Source organism: Arvicanthis niloticus, chromosome 10 (assembly GCF_011762505.2).
Source record: "Arvicanthis niloticus isolate mArvNil1 chromosome 10, mArvNil1.pat.X, whole genome shotgun sequence".
In the NCBI taxonomy this organism is placed as follows: domain Eukaryota; kingdom Metazoa; phylum Chordata; class Mammalia; order Rodentia; family Muridae; genus Arvicanthis; species Arvicanthis niloticus.
The window spans coordinates 70,894,984-70,916,571 of NC_047667.1; positions in this window are offsets into that span (position 1 = coordinate 70,894,984).

Consider the following 21,588-nt stretch of genomic DNA (forward strand, 5'->3'; position numbering starts at 1 on the left):
AAGGGAGAAGAACACAAGAGAAAATTCCTGACATCATCTTCAGGTCTGCACAGACACAGATACATACACACACACACACAAACACACACACGTGTCTGACACACAGATACATCTGACACATATATACAAATATGCATATCTACATATCTACATTCAAGTGTACTCCGTATAGACATATGAAATAATGTGAATAAAATTTTAATTGAATAATAAATTACCTGAAACTGGATCATTCAATATTCATTGTACTTATTAAATTTGGAAGGAAATCAGAAACTTAAGATATTAATCACCAGCTGAAACATTTGCTTAAAATCTGCCATCATCCTTTTTGGTATCTTTTTATGATACTGTAAAAAATCTTCTAATCTTAGTGTTCGAGCTACAATGTATTTTGTCACTTTTCTGCAGGAAGTAGAGCCCAGGCTTAAAGAAAGCATGGGCAGAATCAGTTGTCTAATGAAGCTTGGAGCTAGGACCATGATGTGTTCACCTGACACAGGCTGCAGAACAAAAGAACAGAATACTGTTAAATAAATCCTTATTTTGTAATACTTTTAAGGTTTTTTTCAATTATAATTACACCATTTTTCCCATTCCCATTAATCCATCCATCCATGCCCTCTCATGCAGTTCTGTGTTCTCTTTCAGATATGTCCATGGATGGTCTTCTGTAAGACACTTTGACCTAATCACAAAAGAAGAGCTATTTTCACAAAATACTCTCAAAGGCTTCAGGTAATATAATAAATAAAATGTTGGCAATTACTGAGCTTTTGAGAAAACTTGTCTAAATCTGAACAGCCACTTCTTACCTGGATAAGGTTAAACAAATAAATATTGCATTGAGAAATTTGTTTGTAAAAATGGAACAATGTTTTACAGAACTGTTGTGAAGACTGAAGCAATTGATATGAGAAAAGAGTGTAGAAAATGTTGACCTAATAAAAGAGTTCAATCAGGCTTGGGGAGAGCACTGACTGATGTTTCAGAAGACTGGCTTACATTCGCAGAAACATATTGGCTTCTGAATTCAAAGAGGGATCAAAGGCTCTCTTCTGGTCTCTTTGGGCAATGCATACATGTTATACACATACCTGAAGGCAAAACACCCACCCCTATACAATAAAAGCTAAAAAACTCAAATAAATATTTAGTTTTATAATATATTGGACAAACACTAGGAAACAAATATTTATATTGTTTCTTTTTTAGGCTAACAATTCAGATTTGTTCCAAAGGCATATATATTACTGCTTATTTTGTTCTAGTTTCTGAAACCCAGGATTAAGGTAAAAAATAAAATCCATTGTAATAAATTTAGAAAGAAAGAAAAGATATGTGTACCAGCCCTATGAAAGTGCCTTATTGCATGATGTTTTGAGTCATAAATATAGTGGTTTGTTATTGTGCTAATTACCGATCATGCTGTGACCCACAAAAAAAAATCTTGTCATCAAGAGAATTTCCAACAGGAAATGTCCCTTCCTATTAAGCATTGCCTGAATTTCCTTTACTGGTTAATCTTCTATAATTGCATTGATCACCTTGACACTTCTTATAACTCTGGATCATAGGAGTCAATTCCATTTTTTCCTGTCTTGAATGTATTGAAAACTATTGGCTATTTAAAATTTGAAACCATTAAATTATCTAATAATTTCATTAGGACTTATGATCAACTCCATATAGATTATTTGAATATACACATACATATATTTGAAATATATACATATATGCATGTGTTATATATGTTCAAATATTCATATGCTAAGTAAATATATATATATTAAAATTCAAAGTTGAGTGATATCACAGGGACTATTCTTTTATAGCAAAGTGTTTTATATATTCCTTGAACATATTTCTCTATATAATTCAGACTGATGCAATATATATTGCCCTAAAACAATGTACAAATACATCTTTTCTTTGGTATAACGTATCTTACCAAAGAATGTAGAACAATAGCTGGCAAAGGTTTTCTTGTAAAGTATCCCAAAGGAAATATTGTAGACTTTGTAGATTATGCCATAAACATTTGTTTTTGTCAGGACAGCAGGAATGTAATAGCCACATAGAATATATAAATGAATGAAAATGTCTGTGTTTCATTAAAACTTGACTCATGTATATTAATGTTTGGCTGGTGTTGTTACACAGGAGTCTGGGAATGGGATGGGGCATCTTCTATATTCTTCAGATTCATTTGCTTAAATTACCTATGCAATAGAATTAGAATTACAGAATGATGTCTATGATTTTGAGGATTCTCTTGATGAAATTTGAATCCTTATCCAGGGTTTCTACCTATATTTGATCATTCAGTTCCCAGATAAAAGAGAAACACACAACCTTTATATTTACAATAAGTTTTATCAGCACTAGAGCTGGGAAAATATCTACCTTCTATGCTACTAAAATTTATTTATTATTGATAACCCTGAGTTATTACTCATTATGTTTCATTTTAATGAATCTTTTATTAATCTCAGTAATTATAAGTAAATGTCTATGTTACCATTTTGACCAGTATTTACCTTTAAAGTTTAACACATTTACATTTTTGTTAATTGTATTTTCATAAATGAACCATTGTCCTTATTCTCCTAGCTGGTCTTTTTTCTTTTTTCCCCAATCTGCTTTTATACCATTTTAATTACATGCAAGTATTAAGGTCAGTTCTAGATTGAGGAACTAGCAATATAATAGATGCAAATAGTCAAGGAACAAGCAAGACAATAAATACAAATAGTCAAAGAACAAGCAAGGCAATAAACAAAGTCCTATGAACACTCCTTTGACCACTGTTTCTAAGGGCTTATCAGGATGTCCAACTGATATCTGAGCCTATTTCCCTGTCCTAGCCCAAAGTCATTTTCATGCCTGAAACCTACTTTTTTGTTCTAGCCTAAGGTTTATATTTCTGCCTGAAATTACTTCTTTGTTCTAGCTTAATGTCAGATTCCTACCTGAAGCCCATTTTCTTGTCCTTGGCCAATGTCAGATTCCTTCCAAGAAGCCCATTTCCTTGTCCTTGACCAATGTCAGATTCCTGCCAAGAAGCCCCAAAATCTCTCCACATTACCCCATTTTCAATTTCATAATCAAGCCTGAGCTAGTCTTAGGTCATTCTGACAAGAGTGCCTTCCTTACCTGTCATGGAATATGCATCATCAAAAGCAATGCACTTATGTCTTAGGTTGGTAAGGCTCTGTACATAATATTACCCGTCCTTGGCTTGCCAGCCTATTAAATTAATAACCCTGTCTGGGAGGTCTTCAGTTTTAAGTCATGTACTTTGGCTGCCAACATGTTGATGCTATTAAAGACAAGCTTTAACACAATGGGCAAAAAAAAAAAAAAAAAAAAAAAGTATTCCTTGATATATATGCCATTCTTACAGCTTGGCCAAAATGGAAACACTGAGCTCAGGCCATGGATAATTTTATCAGCAGAATCTGCATCATCAAATCTCAGTGGAGCAGCATTCTTTAAATTTATATAATCTTACTATGCCAAGTTAAAACATCCAGAGTGCCGTTAAAATTATGCCAAATATCCTGAAAGTGTCTTTGAACTTTTTTCTATTTATGACTTTCACTGTAAATTTTAGAAGTAACACAAATCCATTGGTATTTGGCATGACACTTGAGATGACTCCTTACTCTTAAACTCTGAAATTCCTTTCAATAATTTGTATAGGATAAAAAAGCATCAATCTGTTGTTCCAAATTCCCATCAAAATCCACTTGTATACTTAACACATTAATAGCATTTTTTTCCCTAAATGATTAACAAAAGTAGCTGTCTTAGCTTCTTGTGTCAAAACAATTGCAGAAGCAATGGTGCTAGCAATTAATGTAATTAAACCTGTTATATACAAGCTATAATCAAGCCCACTATCCTCTTGCTTCTGCTTAAAAACTGACACTTCTTTCAGTACTTGCAAGCTTTTATCAGAATACTAAGGTCCTGTAATACTCAGAGCAATAAAACAAAAGGTGGTTAATAGACCCTGTAACCAACATGCCAGGTTTCAACACACTAACACAATTAGAAACTGTACAATCAATACAACTCACATTAAATACTGTAGAAGATACAAAAGTAATTTTAACATGACAATTAAAAGAGCCTTAACAGATGCACTAACACTTATTTGAAATCCAGATCCTGTCCCAACTTTATCTCTTGCTAACATAACATCTTAGAGAACTGCAGTTAAATTCCAAATATGTCTGAAAATGCCCAGAACCAGCCTTTCAAATGAAGACCAATATTGCCAATATTGGATTGATTTCTAGACCAGTTCATGATTGAGTCTGAATAACTAGTCACCTTTAAGAAAAATACAACGGTCATTATAACTTCTCTTTTTGATTCTTTGTTCCACAAAGTCTACAAACTTGAAGCAAGGTAGCTTTTCCCATCTGGGATATAGGCAAGCAAAGGTGAGTCAGGAACATTATGTCCAATACAGCTTCATACTCACCAATGTCAGGGCACACAGCAAGCTCACAGGTCAGCAGCATTTTTTATCCCAGCATTAGCATGTTTCACCAATCACTCTGGCAGCCACCATGATGCTTCATCATCCTGAAGAAAAAAAACATGAACATGCCTTCTTTCCCATATTAAATACCTGATTGGACTCATGCTATATGCCAGTAAGTGGATTCTTCCTTTTCACCTAGGTATAAGTATTCCTAGTTGTAGGGTGCCATAGACACTCAGCAAAAAGTTTCTTGCATCCAAATTTTTAAAAATTTAAAAGAAAAAGTACATAATTTAAATAAATGTTTGGTGTACAGGATTATATCTCCCTCTTTTTGTATTTTGAAGATATTGTTTTAAAGTAACATTGTCCTGTTCCACAATACCTTGTCCTTGAGGAGTATGAGTCCACATAATATGAGTAATATTAAATTGTTAACAAAAAGTCTCAAATGCTTAACTGCAATAGCCAATTCCATTATCTTTTAAATCTGATTTGGAACAGCCAGCATAGAAAAATAATGTAGGCAATAACTAATTATACTTTTAGTTGCTTCTCCTGTTAAAGAAGTTGCAACTAGATAGCCTGAGAGAGTGTCACTAGTGAAATGTACATATTTCAATTGTTCAAAATAAGAAATATGAGTAACATCCGTTCAATATAATTGATTAGGCATCAGTCTTCAAGGATTCACACCATTATGTGGTAGAAGTTGAGGACACTCAGGACAAGTCTTTGCAATTTGATGTGCACATTCTCTAGAAATACAAAATTGTTGTCTCAAGCTAATATCTTGATGATGTAAAAATAATATTGTTTGGCTAACTGTTCCTGTGTAAGGCCTATAATCTTCCTGGTATGCAAATTTGCTGTGGTATTGCCCGAAGGGGTCCACGCAATCCAGTAGGAGCTCTTAAATGTCCTATAAAGTTAAGGAATCGTACATTCTCTTAAATTAAGTTGTATTTGCATAAGTAATCTCAAAATTTGAGAATTAAAATATCTAAAAAAAAGAGAACAGTTTCAAGTAATTATAAACCATGAGCTATATGTTGGTTATTCCTTATTGAATTAAAAGCTTAATTTTTCACCATATCTTTTTTAATTGGATATTTTATTTATTTACATTTCAGATGTTATCCCATTCCCCCCACCCCGAAACCCCATATCCCATCCTCTCTCCTCCTGCTTCTATGGGGGTGTGCCTCCACCTACTCACTCCTACCTCCTGGCCCTCACATTCCCCCATACTTGAGCATCCAGCCTTCAAAAGACCAAGGATCTGCTCTCCCACCAATGCCTGACAAGGCCATCCTCCACTATATATAAGGCTGGAACCATGAATGTCTCTATGTATGTTCTCAGGCTGGTTATTTAGACCCTGAGAGCTCTGGTTGGTTGGTATTGTCACTCTTCCAATGTGGCCACAAACTCCTTCAGCTTTTTCAGTCCTTTCTCTAAATCCTCCATTGGGGACCCTGTGATTACTTAAATGGTTGGCTTTGAGCATCTGCCTTTATATATGTCAGGCTCTGGCAGAGCCTCTCTGGAGACAGCTATATCAGGCTACTGTCAGCATGCATTTCCTGGCACCCACAACAGTTTCTGCATTTGGTGACAGTAATTGAATCCCCATGTGGGGCAGTCTACCAACAGCCCCTCCTTCTGTATCTGTTCCACACTTTGTCTCCATAATTCCTCCTGTGAATAATGTGTTAGTCCTTCTAAGAAGGACTGAAGCACCCCCACTTTGGTCTTCCTTCTTCAAGAGCTTCATGTCATCTGTGAGTTGTATCTTGGGTATTCCAAGCTCTTGGGCTAATATGTGTGTTCTTTGTAATTGGGTTACCTCATATAGGATGACATTTTCTAGTTTCATCCATTTTCCTAAATGAAGTCATTGTTTTTTTCAATACTTTTTTTTATTAAATATTCTATAAATTTACAATACAGATGTCATCCCCTTCCCCATTTCTTCTCCCTAGAACCCCCTATTCCATCCCTCCTCCTCCTTTATGCTTTTATACCATTTTAATTACAGGCATGTATTAAGGTCAGTTCTAGGTTGAGGGTCTAGCAATACAATATATGCAAACAGTCAAGGAACAAGCAAGACAATAAACACAAATAGTCAAAGAACAAGCAAGGCATTAAACCCAATTATGTGAACACTTCCGTGATCACTGTTTCTAAGAGCTTCTCAGGATGATCAAATTTCCTGAGCCTACTTCCTTGTTCTAGCTCAAGGTCATTTTTATATCTGTAGACTATTTCCTTGTTCTAGCCTAATATTTAGATTTCTGCCTGAGATTACTTCTTTGTTCTAGCCTAAAATTTAGTTCCTACATGAAATTACTTTTTTGTTCTAGCCTAATGTCAGATTCCTGCTTGAAGCCTACTTCTTTGTCCTTGGCCAATGTCATATTTCTGCCAAGCAGCCCACTTGCTTGTCCTTGGCCCATGTCAGATTCTTACAAAGGAGCCCCAAAGGCTTTACACCTCTCTCCCTTTTTTATTTCATTAATAAGACTGAGCCTGTCTTAGGTCCTTCTGACAAGAATGGCTTCCTTACCAGTCATGGAATATGCATTATCAAAAGCAATGCACTTATGTTTTAGGTTGGTAAGACTCTGTGCAGAATCTTACCAGTCCCTTGCTTGCCAGTCTGTTAATTTAGTAACTCTGTCTGGGGGTTCATTTTCAGGTTCAAGCCGTGTACTTTGGCTGCCAACATTTTAATGTTGTTTTTTGTTTGTTTGTTTGTTTGGTTGGTTTTTTTTTAAAGCTTTAACACTATGGACAAGAATAAAAGTATTCCCAGGACAAAATGGGCTAGCATGGTCAAGCTATATGTGCTATTATTTAAGCTTGACTAAAATAGAAATACTGACCTCAGGCCATGGGTTAGTTTTATCTGCAGTATCTACTGCATCAACTCTCAGCAGAGCAGCATTCTTGAAATTCATAAACTCCCTATGTATTGTTAAAACATCCTGAGAGGTTTTAAAATTATGCCAAATACACTATTAGTGTCATTAAACTTCTTCCTAACCATAATAACTTCCACTGTAAATTTTAGAACTAACACAAATCCAGTGGTATTTTACATGACACTCAAGATGGCTCCTTACCTTTAAGTTCTGAACTTTCTTTCAGTAATTTGAACAGGATAAAGAGCATCAATCTGTTGTTCCAAATGCCCATCTAAATCCTCTTGTATATTTGACACATTAGTAACATTTTTTGATAAATGATTAAATAAAGTTTCACAACTTCTTGTGTCACAGCAATTGCAGAAGCAGTTTGCTAGCAATTAATGTAATTAAAGCTGTTATACCAGCAATAATCAAGCCCACTTCTCTCTTGTTTCTGCTTAAAGCCTAACTCATTTCTTCCAGCACCTGCAAGGTATTTTTAGAATCCCAAGTTTCTGTGATACTCAGGACACAGCAACATTCTCTGTCCTGGCATCAGCATGTCACACCCATCGCTTTGACAGCCACCATGCTCCTTCAGTATCCTGCAGAAAAAAAAACACAAACATGCCCTCTTCCTCATATTTAATACCTGATCAGGATCATGCCTTATGCCAGTAAGTGGATCCTTCCCTTTCACCTATGCATAAGTATGCCTAGTTGTAGAGCTCCATAAACACTCAGCAGAATATTCCTAGGCACCCAATTTTATTTTAAAAATTTAAAAGAAAAAATAAAATGAACATAATTTAAATAAATTTGTAGTCTACAGGGTATATCTCCACCTTTTAAAATATATGAAGATATTATTTTAAAGTTTCATGGGCCTGTTCCACAGTCTCTTGTCCTTGATAATTATAAAGAATCTCAGTAATATGGGTAATGTTAAATTGCTGCTAAAAACTCTCAAATGTTCAACTGCCATAGCCAGTTCTATTATCTACTTTTGTTTTGTTTGCTTGTTTGTTTTTCTTTTATTTTTCTTTATTATTGAGTACTTTTTAATCTACATTTTAGATGTTATCCTCTTTCCCCATTCCCCACACACAGGTACCCCTTAACCCATCTTCCCTCCTACTATTTCTATGAGGGTGTGCCCCCACCCATACACCCACTCTCACCTCCCCTCCCTTGAACCCGCCCTTACTGGGGTATCCAGCCTTCAAGGGACCAAGGCCCTCCTCTCCTTCTGATGCCCTACATGTCCATCCTCCTCTACAAATACAGCTAGAAACATGGATCCCTCCATGTGTGTCGACAGGCTAGCTGTCTAGACCCAGGGAGATCTGGTTGCTTGGCACTGTCACTCTCCCCATGGGACCACAAGCTCCTTCAATTCCTTCAGTCTTCTCTCCAACTCCTCTACTGGCAACCCTGTGATCAGTTTGATGGTTAGCTGTGAGCATCTGCCCTACACTATGGTTCCTTTTCTTGTCCTTCATGTGGTCAGTGAGTTATGTATTGGGTATTATGAGAATTTTGGCTAATATCCACTTATCAATGAGTGCATATCATGTGGGTTCTTTTGTGATTGGGTTACCTTATTCAGGATGGTATTTTCTAGTTCCATCCATGTGCCTAAGAATTTCAAAAATCCATTATTTTTAATGGCTGAGCAGTACTCCATTGTGTAAATGTTTTCTGTATCTACATTTTCTGTATTCATTCCTCTTTTGAAAAACATCTGGGTTCTTTTGAGCTTCTGGCTATTATATATAAGGCTGCTATGAACATAGTGAAGCATGAGTCCTCATTATATGTTGGAGCATATTTTGGGTATATGCCCAGGAGTGGTATTGCTAGATCCATAGGTAATACTATGTCCAATTTTCTGAGGAACCACCAGACTGATATACAGAGTGGTTGTATAAGCTTACAATCTCACCAACAATGGAGTAGTGTTCTTATTTCTTCACATTCTCATCAGCATCTGCTGTCATCTGAATTTTTATTCTTAGACATTCTGACTGGTGTGAGGTGGAATCCCAGGGTTGTTTTGATTTGCATTTCCCTGATGACAACAGGTATTGAACAGTTCTTTTGGTGGTTTTCGACCATTTGAGTTTCCTCAGTTGAGAATTATTTGTTTATCTCTGTACCCCATATTTTAATCGGGTTATTTATTGTCTGGAGTCTAGTCTTTTTAATTCTTTTTATATTTGATATTAGCCTCTATCAGATGTAGACTTGGTAAAAATATCTGTTTGATCTATTTGGTTCCTAACTTCTCTTAATTTCACTGTGTCTCTATTTAGTTTCTGTTTCATGATCTGTGGCTTGCTGAGAGTGGGGTGTTGAAGTCTCCTACTTTTACTGTGTGAAGTGCAATGTGTATTTTGAGGTTTACTAAAGTATCTTTTATGAATGAGGTGCCCTTGCTTTTGGAGAATAGATGTTCCAAATTGTGAATTCGTCTTGGTAGATTTTTCCTTTTATGATTATGAAGTGTATTTTCTTATCTTTTTTGATAACTTAAGGTTGAAAGTCAATTTTATTCAATATTAAAATGGCTACTCCAGCTTGTTTCTTGTGACCATTTGCTTAAAAATTTTTTTTCTAGCATTTTACTCTGAGGTAGTGTCTTTCTTTGTCACTGAGGTGTGTTTCCTGTATACAGAAACATCCTGGGTCCTGTTTACATATCCAGTCTATTAGTTTATATCATTTTATTGGAGAATTGAGTCTACTGATGTTAAGAGATATTAAAGAAAAGTGATTGTTCCTTTCTGTTATTTTTTGTTATTATAGATGGAATTATGTTTCTGTGCCTATCTTCTTTTGGGTTGGTTGGAAGAAGATTACTTTCTTACTTTTTTTTCATGTGTAATTTCCCTTTTTGTTTTGGAGTTTTCCATCTATTATCCTTTGTAGGGTTGTATTTGTAGGAAGATATTGTGTAAATTTGGTTTGGTCATGGAATATCCTCATTTCTCCAAGATATTCTCTATGATAGTTGAGAGTTTTTCTGTGTATAGTAACCTGGGCTGTCATTTGTGTCTTCTTAGGCTTTGTATCTCATCTGTCCATGATTTCCTGGCTTTTTATATTCTCTGGTGAGAAATCTGGTGTAATTCTGATAGGTCTCACTTTATATGTTACATGATATTTCCCTTACTGCTTTTTAATATTCTTTCTTTGTTTTGTGCATTTAGTGTTGTAAAGGGTGGAATTTCTTTTCTTCTTCATTTGATTTGGAGTTCTGTAGGCTTCTTGTATGTTCATGGGCCTCTCTTTCTGTAGATTAGGGAATTTTTCTTCTATAATTTTGTTAATGATGTCTACTGGACCTTTAAGTTGGGAATCTTCTCTCTCTTATATATCCTTAGGGTTGGTCTCCTCATTGTGTCCTGGATTACATGGATGTTTTTGTTTAGGAGTCTTTGTGTTTTGCATTTTCTTTGACAGTTGTGTCAATGTATTCTATGGTATCTTCTGTACCTGAGATTCTCTCTTTTATCTCCTGTGTAGTCTCCCTTTGTTATTTCTTTATTGTTTTTATTTGTTACATCCTAGGTGGTTTAATTTAATTTAATTTAATTAATTTATTTAATTCCTTCACATGTTTGGTTGTTTTTTTTTTTTTTTTTTTTTTTTTTTTTTTTTTTTTTTTTTTGTAATTCTTTAAGGGATTTTTGAGTTTTCTCTTTAAGAACTCCCTAATTACCTGTGTTCTCCTGTATTTATTTAAGTGAGTTATTTATGTCCTTCTTAAAGTCCTCTGTTATCATCATAAAAAGTAATTTTAAATCAGAATCTTCCTTTTATGGTGTGATGGGATTTCCAGGACTGGATATGTTGGAAGAACTGTGTTCTGATGATGTCAAGTAACCTTGGTTTCTGTTGCTTATGATTTTGTTCTTGCCTTTCGACATCTAGTTATCTCTAGTGCTATGTGCACTCACTGTCTCTGACTAGACCCTTTCTCTCCTGTTGGTTGTGTCAGAAATCTTCAAGTCCAACTATCTCTTTGATCCTATAATCTTGAGATCTTGGGTGTAAGAGCTTCTAGGAGTGAGGCTGCTTCTGGGATCCTGAAATCCTGTTGTGACCAATTCCTGAGATCCTGTGATTCTATGATACTATGTTCCTGGGTGTGTTAGCACTGCTGGAAATCCAGCTTGTCTGCGTGTTTTGAAATTGGGTCTAGAGTTGGCGCCCAAGGTATGCTCTGGGCACTAGAGCAGACTGGAAAAAACTTGTGCCACTGGCTGTGTGGAGGTTTTGGGTTCCCAGGGGTTCCAATTACTCCCTGTTTGTGGCGGTTGTCATGCCCTACTCACCTATGATCCTAAGCATGTTAGAGCTTCTGGGAGTCCAGTCTTCTCTGGATGTTGTGGGATTTGATGCAGAGCTGGCACCCAAGGTCTGCTCTGGGCATTAGCGTAGACCTACTCATTATGTTTCATCTGGGCTGCTCTTAACTCTATTGGACAGCACTCAGGGTCATGTTTTCCAGACTCTTCATCCATGGCAACTTTCTCTTCCTCTTCACTTTTTTTCCTCTCTAGTAGCTCTCCTCTGTCACCCAAGCCAAGGAACACTAAAACTTGCTTATGTCTCCTCTCCCTAGCTATTGGCTTTTGGGATCACTAATCAGAAATAACTTGGGAGCAAAATCACATTATATCACTTGAGTCTACTGCAGAGTCTGGTCTCTTGGGCAACCAGGTTTTGAGGAACTGATATTAGCATTAGAATTAAAGCAGCAATCCACTAAATCTCTGACATAGAGAATTGTCCATTAGACCAAGCTAGTGATAGATCACTTTGGTGGGGTAAGTCAACCACATCTATTGTTTTAAATGTAGTTTAGAGATTTCAGAAAAAAAAAAAAAAACTTATGCTAAACTTAGCTGGATTTAGCTTTTCTAGTAGATTTAAAACAACAATAGCACCTAATACCTGCATAGCTATGGCCTTAAAAGTATAAGCAGAGACTTGTATTGTTATTATATCAAATAAGAAAGTTTATAAATTTTTATTGGAATTTAACATAATTTTTCAAATATTTTTATTTCTCATGAGTTTACCTTGTAAAAAATTTTATTATTTTTATAAGCAGTAATACACATGCAAGGGATAAATTATACAATGATCACAAAGTTAAATATTTAAAACTGCAAATTAACTTAGCAAGAGTTGTGCTTGACATACATCTGTAATCACTTCATTTAGGATGCTGAAAGCCAAAAGTACACTGTGAGCTAAGGCTACAGAGTTAGATACAATTTCAAAAAGGTTATATAAACATACACACACACACACACACACACACACACACACACACACACACACATATATATATGTATATATGATATATATACATATATATATATATGCATACATTGTCTAGATAAAAGGACTAGATCTATACCTGTAAGCCTACTTCTACCTATCTCTATTTCTAAAATACTTGCCTTTGATCCTCTTATATTCTCCTTGATTTGGGGATTCCTGATTTGCATTTCTAGTTGCACAAATACATATTGAATGAATAAAAGACCCAACAATCTCACCCCAAGTTGCTTTATATTATTTGTGGTTATTGTGAAGGGAATTGTTTTTCCAATTTCTTTCTGAGCCTGTTTATAATTTGTATAAAGGAAGGTTATTGATTTATTTCAGTTAATTGTTTAATTATTATCAATTCTTAAAATTGTCAGAAAAACTAATTTGAGTTCTGGTTCAAATATAGTTACTAAAGGACAATCAGGACAGAGTGAGAAGATGATGAGCCTTCGAGGAGAGATAATGAATTAACTGTTAATTAATGAATCTAAAAAAAATGAAAACCATCATGAGAGACTAAAGCTATTTTGGTAGTTTTGACCTCTAGAGTTAGTATGATATTTTATTTTTACATGATTGGTAAATGCTCATCCTTTCTCACTCTCTACCTAGATGATGACGTAATAAAATGTAAAATTCTCACCATACAAATCCTTAATAAATCCTCCCTGCCCTCTAGGCTTTACGATCTTTCATCTCCCTCTTCTAAATTGCTGTGGTGTAATAAGATGTGCCATTTGTGGCTGAGAAGTCCACAGTCACTTATTCTTTGGACTTTGACCAGTTTTTCTGATGAGGCTTAAGAGTTTTATTAATCTATAGATAGTAAAATGCAAATTTGTAATGCAGCTAAAACTGTATGCATTTAATAAGATAAATTGAGCAGGTTCACCTCAATTGTGAATTCTTGGCCAGATTTGCAGTATAAGAAATGAGTTGTCATTCAAGGAGCAGGTCTTCAATCTAATGAGGAAGTGGTTGGTTACCCTCATTATTATTGCACCTTCAGTGCACCCTTGGATATATTTTGCCAAGCTAGTCTATACTACAGTTCATAACTAGGTACAAGTGTAGATGTTGCCCCTTTCCGCATCTTCTTGTATAGCATCCTCTTTAAATGGTTCTTAACTTGTGAGTCATGAATCTGGAGACCTTTGTCCACATATCAGATATCCTGCATATCAGATATTTACAATATGATTAATAACAGAAGCAAAATTATGGTTATGAAGTAGCAATGAAAATAATTTATGGTTGGGAATCACCACAACATGATAACCTATATTAAAGCATTGTAGCAATAGGAAGGTGGAGAACTGGTGCTTCAGTATAATGAAAACTATCTAGCATGGGAAAAGATTGCTGCTTATAATCAACATGTTTCTTTCCATGCCTCTGTTACCAGTGTATGTGGTATCTTCACCCATATTCTTACTATCAGTTCTACTGGGGATTAAAAAGCAATAAACAGAGCATGTCTTATTTTGGTGGGTCTAGAAACAAGTCTAACAACTTAAGAATAGATATTCCACACCACACACACAATTATAAAATAGTGGGACCTTCTATTTTTTTTCAAATATCATTAGTGTTAAACAATTCTCTCTAACACCCCTCATTTTCTCTACTCTCCCATCATTTTTGTCTAGTTAAACCATTTTCTCAATAAAGTTTTTCTTCCTCAACAAATTACTAGTCTTCTAATACTGCTTCTCTAGTAAGAACTTTCTTATTCTCCCCAACAATGCTTCAATGCTCTCTCTCTCTCTCTCTCTCTCTCTCTCTCTCTCTCTCTCTCTCTCTCTTTCTCTTTTTTGCTCTGTCTCATCTGTAATATTTGACATTCTGGGTCTGGATTTTCTTATTCAGCATGGTTTTTAGGTGTCTCACATTTATTAAACATTTTATACTTTCATTTGTCTTTAAAATGAATGAACCTCCAATGAACATAGATAGTATATTTTTATTACCTATTAAGTTGAAGAACATCCAAACTGTTCCTTTATGAACGGAGGATGGACTTTTTCTTATGGGAATGGATAAGTTATAAACATGGTTGTGCATGTGTCTCTGTAGCTGTGAATGATGTTCTTTGGTACATGTACAGAAGACTTTCTGAAGAAACTATAATATTCATTCTCATAGCAACCACACCAAATTGTTTTCCCACCAACATTGTACCCAGGGTCCTGTCATGAGGAGTCATTTTACTACCACATTCTTTTAGCAGGACAATAGTACTTGTTTTCTCCCTCAGCCCCTGACCTATCAGTCTCTGTTTCCTGGATATCCAAGCAGGATTAGGCACAGATTTCATCCTAAAGACCAAAAATTGAAAAAAGGTACCAGAAGATGAAAGAACTCGTACACTCCTGGAAAATGCATCATCATAGCAAGAGCAATTTCAATGCAATCCCCCCAAAATTACAACTCAATTCTTCAAAAAGATTGGATAAAACAATTTTAAAATTGCACAGACAAAAGCACAGAAGCCCTCAGAATAATATCACTTTAGGGCATGCCACCATACCTGAGTTCAAGTTATGCTAGTTGCCATAGTAGTAAAAACAGTATGGTACTGACACAGAAACGTATATGGACCAAGAGAATAAAATCAGTGATCTAGATGTAAGTTCAATTATTGTAGCCACCTGATATTGACAAAGATTCATTAAATATATATTGGAGAAAAGTCAGCATCTTTATCAGATGGTGTTGGGAAAAATAAATATTCTCATGTAAAAAAAATGAAATGTTTCTTATCTCTTACCTTATGCACGAACCAATTAAAAAATGAACTAAAAATGGATGCTAAACATGAAACTTTGAAACGTCTAAGAAAGGGTAGAGCCTACACTTCAGCATATAGACACAAGTAATGACTTCCTGGTTAGCATTTGGTCAATCAGGAAATGAGAGCAAAATTAACAAGAGACACATCATGGAATAATAGATTCTGTGTGTCAAAACAAAGTGTTAAATTGAAAAAGCAGTTTATACATTTGGATAAAATATTTACCAGTTATACATCTGACAAAAGATTAGCATTTAGTATATAAGAAATTAAGGAAAGAATTGAACAGCAAGAAAACAAACTGGCCTCACTTGGTCCCTTGGGCTGGGGCACAAACCTAGCAGGTCTGCTCCCTTGAAGATACCATATGCTGAGCCATCCTAGAAGAGCCACTACACTCATAGCAATACCACTACCCTATGCCCTAGAGCTACAACTGAGTGCCTAGGGCACTAAGGACCCATCAGCCACCCAAACCCTACCCCTCCGGAATATCACTTCCCTCCCACCCCTTGCTTGGTCCATTTGGCTGGGGCAGGCACCAAGCAGGTCTGCTCCCATGAAGACACCATATTCTAGAGGAGCCACTGCACTCAGAGCAGCGAAGAAACCACTGCACTCAGAGCAGCAGGATTTCAGGATCGCAGTGGAAGCCTGAGTCCCAGCACTTCTTCCAACCAAGATCTCAGGATCACAGGATAATAGAGACATCTGGACTCTGAGGAGTTCTGACATAAGCAGAATAACTGGAAAGACAGTCTCCACTCAGAGACAGTGAGTACAGTTAACACTAGAATTAACCAAATGGAAAAAGGGAAGCAACTGAAACAAAAGTTACTTGGCATCATCAGAACCCAGTTCTTCTACCACAGCAAGTCCTGGACTCCCCATCACACCAAAAAGCAGGACTCAGAATTAAAATCACTTCTCATGATGATGATAGAAGACTTTACAAAGGACATAATTAACTCTCTTAAAGAAGTACAGGAAAACACAGGTAAATAAGTAGAATCCCTTAAAGAGGAAACATAAAATTCCTTAAAGAACTGCAAAAACAAAAAACCAAAAAAACAAACAAACAAACAAAAAACCCCCACAACCAAACAGGTGACGGAATTAAACAAAACCATCCAGGATCTAAAAATGGAAGTAGTATCAATAAAGAAATCTCAAAGGGAGACTTTCTTAAAGACAGAAAACCTAGAAAAGAGATCAGGAGTCATATACACAAGTGTCATCAGAATACAAGAGACAGGAGAGAGAATCTTAGGTGGAGAAGAAACCATGGAAAACATTTACATAACTGTCAAAGAAAATGCAAAATGCAAAAAGCTCCTAACCCAAACCATCCAGGAAATCCAGAACACAATGAGAAGACCAAACCTAAGGATAATAGGTATAGATGAGAGTGAAGATTCCCAACTAAAGGGCCAGTAAATACCTTCAACAAAATTATAGAGGAAAACTTCCCTAACCTAAAGAAAGAGATGTACATGAACATACAAGAAGCCTACAGAACCCCAAATAGACTAGACCAGAAAAGAAATACCTCCCATCACATAATAATCAAAACATCAAATGCACAAAACAAAACAAAACAAAAAAATACTAAAAGCAGTAAGGGAAAGAGGTCAAGTAACATATACAGGCAGACCTATAAGAATTACACCAGATTTCTTACCAGAGACTATAAAAGCCAGAAGATCCTGAACTGATATCATACAGACCCTAAGAGAACACAAATGCCAGCCCAGACTACTATACCTAGCAAAACTCTTAATCACTATAGATGGAGAAACCAAAATATTCCATGACAAAACCAAATTTACACAATATCTTCCCACAAATCCAGCAGCACTTCAAAGGATAAATGATGGAAAACTCTAACATGAGGAGGGAAACTACAACCTAAAGAAGCAAGAATGTAATCTTCCAACAAACCCAAAAGAAGATAGCTACCCGAACATAATTCCACCTCTAATAACAAAAATAACAGGAAGCAACAATCATTTTTCCTTAATATCTCTTAACATCAATGGACTCAATTCCCCAATAAAATGATATAGACTAATAGACTGGATACATAAACAGGACCCAGAATTTTGCTGCATACAGGAAACACACTTAGTGACAAAAACAAACACTACCTCAGAGTAAAAGGATGGAAAACAGTTTTCCAAACAAATGGTCCCAAGAAACAGCTAGAGTAGCCATTCTAATATCAAATAAAATTGATTTTCAACCAAAGGTAATCAAAAAAGATAAGGAAGGACACTTCATACTCATCAAAGAAAAAATCTACCAAGATGAACACTCAATTCTGAACCTCTATGCCACAAATGCAAGGGCTCCCACATATATTAAAGAAAAGTTACTAAAGCTTAATAATACTGAACTCACCTCACATTGCACCTCACACAGTAATAGTGGATGATTTCAACACCACACTCTCAGCAATGGACAGAGCAGAAAACAGAAGCTAAACAGAGGCACAGTGAAATTAAAAGAAGTAATGATCCAAATGGATTTAACTGACATCTATAGATCATTTCAGAATAAAACAAAAGAATATATCTTTTTCTCAGCACCTCATGGTTCCTTCTCCAAAATAGACCATATAATTAGTCACAAAACAGGCCTCAACAGAAAAAATCCCGAGATTGAAATTATCCCTTGCATCCTATCAGATCACCATAGACTAAGGCTGGTCTTCAATAATAACAAAAACAATGGAAAGCCCACATACACACGGAAACTGAACAACACTCTACTCAATGATGACTTTGTCAAGAAAGAAATAAAGTGATTAAAGACTTCTTAGAATTTAATGAAAATGAGGACACATCATAACAAAACTTGTGGGCCTCCATGAAAGCAGTGCTAAAAGGAAAACTCATAGCTCTAAATGCCTACAAAAAGAAACTGGAGAGAGCATACACTAACAACTTGATAGCACACCTGAAAGCTCTAGAACAAAAAGAAGCAAATACACCCAAGAGGAGTAAAATACAGGAAATAATCAAACTCAAGGCTGAAATCAACCAAGCAGAAACAAAAAGAACTATACAAAGTATCAACAAAACTAAGAGCAGGTTCTTTGAAAAAATCAACAAGATAGATAACCAGACTAACCAGAGGGCACAGTGACAGTATCCAAATTAATAAAATCAAAACTAAAAAGGGAGACATAAGAACAGAAACTGAGAAAATTAAAAAAATATATCAGATCCTACTACAAAACCTTATACTCAACAAAACTGGAAAACCTGGATGAAATGGATAATTTTCTAGACAGATACCAGTTACCAAAGTTAAATCAGGAGAAGAAAAATCATCTAAACAGTCCCATAATTCCTACAAAAATAGCAGCAGTCATTAACAGCCTCCCCACCAAAAAAGCTCAGGACCAGATGGTTTTAGTGCAGAATTCTATCAGACATTTCAAGAAGACCTAATACCAATTCTCTTCAAACTATTCCACAAAATAAAAACAGAAGGAATACTACCCAATTCGTTCTATGAAGCCACAATTACACTCATACCTAAACCTCACAAAGACAGAACAAAGAAAACTTCAGACCAATCTCCCTTATGAATATTGATGCAAAATACTCAATAAAATTATTTCAAAGCATATCCAAAAATACATCAAAACAATCATCCATCATGATTAAGTAGGCTTTATCCCAGGAATGCAGAGATGGTTCAATACATGGAAATCCATCACAGTAATTCACTATATAAACAAACTCAAAAGAAATAAAATACTCATGATCATATCACTAGATGCTGAAAAACCATTTGACAAAATTCAAACTCCCTTCATGGTAGAAGTCTTAGAAAGATCAGAAATGCAAGGGCCATACTCAAACATAATAGAAGCAATATACAGCAAGCCAGTAGCCAACATCAAACTAAATGGAGAGAAACTTGAAGCAATCCCACTAAAATCAGGGACTAGACAAGGTTGCCCACTCTCTCCCTACCTATTCAATATAGTACTGGAATTTCTAACCAGAGCAATTACACAACAAAAGGAAGTCAAAGGAATACAAATAGGAAAGGAAGAAGTAAAAAATTTCACTATTTTCAGATGATATAATAGTAGACCTAAGTGACCCTAAAACTTCCACCAGAGAACTCCTAAAGGTGATAAACAACGTCAGCAAAGTGGCTGGATGTAAAATCAACTCAAACAAATCAGTAGCCTTCCTCTCTTCCAAAGATAATCAGGCTGAGAAAGAAATTAGGGAAATGACACCCTTCACAATAGTAACAAATAATATAAAATACCTTGGTGTGAATATAACCAAGCAAGTGACAAATCTGTATGACAAAAATTTCAAGTCCCTGAAGTAAAAATTGAAGAAGATCTCAGAAGATGGAAAGCTCCTCCATGTTCATGGATTGGCAAGATTAATATAGTAAAAGTGTCCATCTTGCCGAAAGCAATCTACAGATTCAATGCAATCCCATCAAAATTCCAACTCAAATCTTCATAGAGTTAAAACGAGCATATTTCAAATTCATTTGGAATAATAAAAAACCCAGGATAGTGAGAACCATTCTTTAAAAATAAAAGAACCTCCGGGGGAATCACCATCCCTGATCTCAAACCGTACTACAGAGCAGTAGTGATAAAAACTGCATGGTATTGGTAAAGAGACAGGCAGGAAGATCAATGGAATAGAATTGAAGATGCAGAAATGAACCCACACATCACCTATGGTCACTTGATCTTTGACAAAGGAGCTAAAACTGTTCATTGGAAAAATGAAAGTATTTTCAAAAAATGGTGCTGGTTAAACTGGAGGTCAGCATGTAGAATACAAATCGAATCATTCTTATCTTTTTGTACAAAGCTCAAGTTCAAGTTGATACAGGACCTTCAACATAAAACCAGACACAATGAAACTAATAGAAGAGAAGATGAGGAAGACCCTCAAATACCTGGGCCCAAGGCAAATATTCCGGAACCAAACACCAATGGCTTATGCTCTAAGATCAAGAATAGACAAATGAGGCCTCATAAAATTGCAAAGCTTCTGTAAAGCAATGGATGCTGTCAATAGGATAAAAAGGCAACCAACAGATTTGGAAAAGATCTTTACCAATCCTACATCTGATAGAGGGCGAATATCCAATATATACAAAGAACTCAATCAATTACACTCCAGACAGCCAAATAGCCCTATTAAAATGGGTTACAGAGCTAAACAAAGAATTCTCAACTGAGGAAATTGGAATGGCCGAGAAGTACCTAAAGAAATGTTCAATATCCTTACTCATCAGAAAAATGCAAATCAAAATAACACTGAGATTCCATGTCATACCAGTCAGAATGGCTAAGATCAAAAACTCAGGTGATAGCAGATGTTGGCAAGGATGTGGAGAAAGAGGAACACTCCTCTATTGTTGGTGTGATAGCAAGCTGGTACAACCACTCTGGAAATCAGTCTGGTGGTTTCTCAGAAAATTAGACATAACATTACCTGAGGACCCAGCTATATCACTTCTGGGCATATACCCAGAAGATGCTCCAACATATAACAAGAACATATGCTCCACTATGTTCATAGTAGACTTATTTATAATAGCCAGAGAAGCTGGAAAGAACCCAGATGTCCTTCAACAGAAAAATGGATATAGAAAATGTGGTACATTTACACAATGGAGTATTACTCAGCTATTAAAAACAAGGAATTTGCAAAAATTTTTAGGCTAACAGATGGAACTAGAAAATAGTATCCTGAGTGAGGTAACCCAGTCACAAAAGAACACATATGGTATGCACTCACTGATAATTGGATATTAGCCCAGCAGCTCACAATATCCAAGATTCACCTCACAGACCACATGAAGCTCATGAAGAAGGAAGACCAAAGTGTGCATGATTTGGTTCTTCTTAGAAGGAGTAACAAAATAATCATGGGAGCAAATATGGAGACAAAGAGTGCAACAGAAACTGAAGGAGAGGCCATCTGGAAACCATTCCACCTGGGTTTCCATCCCACATGCAGTCACCAAAGGTA